Here is a 5,291-nt window from a genome sequence, read left to right as displayed (position 1 = left end):
AAATGACAGGGTCATAGTAAGAACAAGACCTTCCAACTCTTTCTAAGACATTTTGTTGGCTTTCCAGGAACGACTGGCTTCTGTAAAGGGAAATCTGGCTACATCATGATAGAGTTTCCTGTCTTTTAGAGAAACAGGCTTACTGTGCACTAATATTGAAAGTTTAAAGAGTGTCCCAACTGCCAATTCTCTGTGCATAGTCAGGTAAATCAAATGTGAGGAGGGGAAATGAGATCTAAACAATGTCCAGAAGAAAGCAAGACTGAAATTTATGCAGGCCTTGAAAAGAAGTGGAAAGCACTCTCGAAGAAGTTAGAATGCAGTCTGGGGGATTCAGGACTGAGCTGAGGACCTGGAGAAGACGAAGAGGGAAAGAACATTGGATTGGAATCGTGTCATGACTACTTTCTATGGTGCATCTTTAACTTGTCAGTGACTGGGAGAGAAAGCTATTTGAGGACAGGCCACTTCTGATTGGGGCTAATCACATGGATGGAAGGTTTTAAAGGTTTATTTTACTTTAAACTTTGAGGAGGTGTATAGAAAAATTTAAACTATATTTAAGACCCTACTATTGGATGGGAGTCATGTCTTTTTGCACTTGTTATGCACATAGTATATGTGTAATAACTGTTTAGAGGAGAAATGATTGACTGATGCCATTACTCATCAGCAAGCTGAAATAAACTCTTAGGGAACCTCTATATACTTTCTTTCCTTCTTTTGCATCTTAAGCTCTGCTATGATGGCTCCATGAGCTGGAATGACCTTGTTGTCCTAAGAGATGCCTGGATTGAATGTCGTAGGAAACAGCAGAGAAAGCACAATTCAGAGGGGAATGAGAGAATAGTGACAAGAAAGTAAACAAGTCCAGCACTGTCAGTTTTGCTCATTATTTAGGACTGTCCCATAGTTTAGTACCTTGTCCTGTAAGCAAGTGCCTGCTGCCTGATGGTTCTTGACCTGTAAAGAAATTTAAGGAATGGGATGTTTACGACCTGCATGGTGTCCTTATGTTTGGTTCTGCTGGGACAGGACGTTTGGTGGTCAGACTTGCTCTCAGGCGGCTTCTCAGGCATGTGGTGTACAGATAACACCAATTCTCAGATCCTCCCACATCTCTTTCAATCAGGATACGCTGTGTTATCTCCGCTGAGAGCTCTGGTAGCTATTGTGTAGGAAGCCTATAATTAAAATAATGGAAAAATCTGCCACAAAACACTGATTTGTCTTTATGATATATACTCAAAGGTATTTGGATCATTGGAAATATTTAATATCTATTAATTAAATAACAATGAATAAGTGAATGTTTCTTATCCAGTTGTTTTAAATAGATCTTTGTATGTGTTTTCAATTATAATTGTCACTTAGTGTCCTTGTAGAGTTTATTAATTTCTTTGAAGGCAAGGGCTAGGTATAGTTGGTACAATAAATTCAAAGAAGCAATATACTCCAAGAGTTAAAAGATGGTAGATGAAACATCATAAATCCTGATTTCTTCTCTTGGCTCTGTCAAGAGTAGTTATTGTAATTAACATTTACTGCATGCTTATAATACACAAGGCGCTTTGCACATGCTATCTTATTTAAATCTCAAAATAAAGCTATGTGAAAGGTACAGCAGGGGTGTCCAGTGTTCTAGCAGGCTTCAGTGTTGTGTTTTCTCCTTACTTGGCATAACACAAGACCGTATTTCCCTGGCCCTCTTGCTTGTGGGAACAGGCGTACAACTAGTTCTCAGCAGTGAAGTGGGAATACAAGTGATGTGAGTCACTTCTGGGTCAAGATGGATAAGAACTTTTGTGTATTTTCCCCACGTGTTGTCTTCTCCATTTACTGCCTGAAACAGAGATGGGATCCTAAAAATGAGCAGAGCCATATGATGACAGTTCCTATGATCACTCCATTTCACAGAAGAGGAAACTGAGGCTAAAGAGATCAAGTATCTTACACAGAGTAGGCAAGTGGCAAAGTAGGGATCTGATAAATAGTTTTAACTCAGTGTGACTTCATTGTCACTTAGTGTAGAGCTAGCCATGTAGACTCAAGTCACTGCAGCTCTATAAGTCTCAATTTCCTCAGCTGTAAATGGAGATATTAAGATTGTCTTAAAAGCATGTTATGGGGATTAATGAGTTAACATATCAAAAGCCTAGTAAGAACATAGCACAAAATAAATTTTTTAAAAAAGGGACTGTGTGTGTGTGTGCACACACATACACACACATATATTTGGAACTTTGTCACATCAAGGCTGCTTTTTAACAAATAGTCCATGGTTGAGGCCTGAGAATCTCTTTATCACTCGAGGATTTTGTTCAGTGGCATTTTTTAGATAGGATTTGACCTGTTGTATGAATTATGCCTTCTATCTAAGGAGACTGTTTGGATACTAATTTGCTCTCTTGCTTCTAAGCAACCAGAAGTAGGGAGAGGGTCAGGCAGCTTCTCAAGCTGTTTCTGGACAGCATCTGTTACTGGGTCCTAAAGGAAGCTGTGTTCATCCCTTCTGACAAGGAGAGGAAGCCAGACTGGCAGCAGGGTGGGCCGTGAGCACCTGGGCAGCAGCATGTGACTCTCCTGAAGTTTAGGAAACTGCGGTCACCATCATAATTCAGATGATTGCTTTGATTTTTATTTTGAATAAAAACATTTTGAGGCAACATGTTGTAGAGTACTGAAAGTCAGAATAGTAGGATGTGAGTCTTTTTCTTTGGACTTTGGTGTGTTCAATAGTCTCTTGAAGCCTCAATTTTCTTACCTGTAAATGGGGATAATAACTGACTCTCTCTTCCTAGAATTGCTCTGAGGTTGGAATGCAGCTACACCCAGGAAGGTGGTCTGCAAATGCTAACAAACTGTGCAAAAATGTTAAGTCTTTGTTGTTGCTGTGGCATTTCTGTGGTTCAGCTGCATTTGCAGCTTTCAGCATCTGAGAGAATAAAAAAGCTACACCTCATTTTCACTATGGAAGAAATGATGTGTCTGCTCACCAGACTTGCCTGATTGCTTGATCATCACATGACTGATTCTTCTAACTCTTCATTGTGAATGGTTCTGCACCCAGGATAGGCCCATGGAGGGTGAAGATGTATGTTATCCTGTGAACCTAACTGAAAAGGGCAGGAAAGATGGGAAAGAGCCATTGGTTAATGAATTAGCTTGCTTGTTAAGTTAACATTTATTAAGAGTCTGCTAAGTGTGTTGGGTACTGAGCATACAAAAGTGGAATAAGACAGAATCTTGATCTTGCTGCCAAATTACTCACAGCATAGTAGGAATAATAGACATTTCAATGGGTATTATATGGTGATACAGTAAGGGCAAAGAGAGAGTTAAGTTTAGGGTAATCTGGAAGAACAGAGGAGGGGTACTTAATATATCCTGTAGGTTGGATGTGAAGGTCTTACAGAGGGTGACTTCTTGACTCTTAAAGCGTGAAGCGAAGATACTCAAGTATATGATCTGGTGAAGCAGGAAAAGAAGGGCATTATGGGTAGAGAGACTTCGTGGTCAAAGTTACAGAGATAAGAAATAACACAGTGTAGTATAAGTAGTTGTTGTTCCTGGAGTGTAACATTGTGAGGGCAGGGGTAGGTGCAAGAATGGGAAGAAAATATTAAGAAATTTTATCCTGAATTGAAACATCAGAGGGTTTAAAGCAGGTTGTGTTTGAAGGTAGGGTGGGATGGTTGACAGCTATGTAAGGAGAAATGTCACTGTAGTAACTTATGTGAGATATGATGAGAAGCTGAACCATGGCTGTGGTAGTTGGGATTGAAATAACAACAACAACAACAACAACAACAACAAAAGTCATTAAGAGATATTCTGTCTGGAAAAGCCAGCAGTCCTGGAAGAGGAGAATTCTGGGTTTCTAGCTCGGGTAATGGGTTGATGGTTTTGCTACCAACCAAGATAGAGAAGGCAGGAAACAGTTCAGACTTAGGAGAAGACAGCAAACGTATATTGAGCGTGAAAAGATTGGGGGTCACCCAGGTAGGATGGTAGCTGGCATTTGGAAGCCATGTAGTGCAGTAAGTGGGAGCTTGTTACTCTGTCCCTGTGCACTGCTGGAACTTTCTGGGCATGTGTGGGGCAGGGTAGACACATTTGGGAGAGGTTAGTGGTAACTAAGTGGGAGACTTTTCATTCTTTGGAGCAGACACTTCTCCTTGCTCAAGGCAACTGTAAGCCAGATGTCTTCTCTTGAGTGCTTTACCTTCAATTCCAAGTAACATCCCTTGGCTCTGCTCACGAAAAAGTGAAACATCAAATATGAGATTCTGAATTCTCATATAGAATATAGAGCTCTGGGCAGGGCATTGAGAGTCTTGAGTTCTAGTCCCTTCTCTGCCTTTAATTATTAAATATGGTCACCTCTTGGGTCTCTTTCTCTTTCTCTTTTAAAGGACAAAATGGGAGTGGTTGACTTTTAGATTTTATTCAAGTCTCGAGGTTCTTTCAACTGTCTACATTGTTTTTTTTTTGTTTTATGATGCTGACTTAACTGTGAAATTAGTAAAATATTAAGCAATAGACTATCTTTTTAAAAAGTAAAGGTACAAAATCTTCCAAATTACTTAGTTCCTGGGAACTGGTCATAAATCTGTACACAGCACTTCCTCTGCTACCTGGATTTTCATTAACCCAGAGCTCTATTAACCAGCCCTCCACATGCAGTGTAATCTTAGAGTGGGGCTCTAAGTTTATGCCCTCATATGCTGATGATTGATAGTCATCGTGGTTGCCTTGAGGCAATGTGATAATCCAAAGTCATCAGAGACAGAGGAAATTATGTCCAGCCTAGTTTCAAAGGTGAACTGTATTGCTTTCACATGATCTGAAAGTCATTAATCTATGTGTGGTGTATATCAGGGCTCCCTGACCTTTTTGTGAGGAGAATTTTTTAATTTCCGTGAGACAGATTCTTTGATTAACCAGAATTTCCTTTTTCCCTGAATATGTTAGATAAGATGGTTTCATATTTACTTACGAGATCCTTTGCTATATTCAACTTAATTTTATGCTCATTTGATGTTAAACACAAATAAAGATGAATCTGATCTTTGGGTATAGTGGGAAGATCTCTGGATTAAAAGTTAAAATATTCAGGGGCCTCTGGGTGGCTTAGCTGGTTGAGCACCGAACTCTTGATTTTGGCTCAGGTCATGATCCTAAGGTTGTGAGATCAAGCCCCATGTCAGGCTGTGTGCTAAACTTGGAGACAACTGGAGATTCTCTCTCTCTCTCTCTCTCTCTCTCTCTCTCTCTCTCTCTCTCTCTCT

The 5,291-nt window shown here is 40.0% G+C and overlaps 1 pseudogene; it reads right to left on the bottom strand.

Annotated features, from left to right (window-relative positions):
- Window positions 1-991: 991 nt before the first annotated feature.
- Window positions 992-5,291, bottom strand: part of LOC121042582 (60S ribosomal protein L4-like) — a 110,179-nt pseudogene continuing 105,879 nt past the window's right edge.

This window comes from Herpailurus yagouaroundi, unplaced genomic scaffold (genome assembly GCF_014898765.1).
Source record: "Herpailurus yagouaroundi ecotype Mexico unplaced genomic scaffold, PumYag 28, whole genome shotgun sequence".
NCBI lineage: Eukaryota > Metazoa > Chordata > Mammalia > Carnivora > Felidae > Herpailurus > Herpailurus yagouaroundi.
This window is presented reverse-complemented; position numbering and strand designations above follow the sequence as displayed.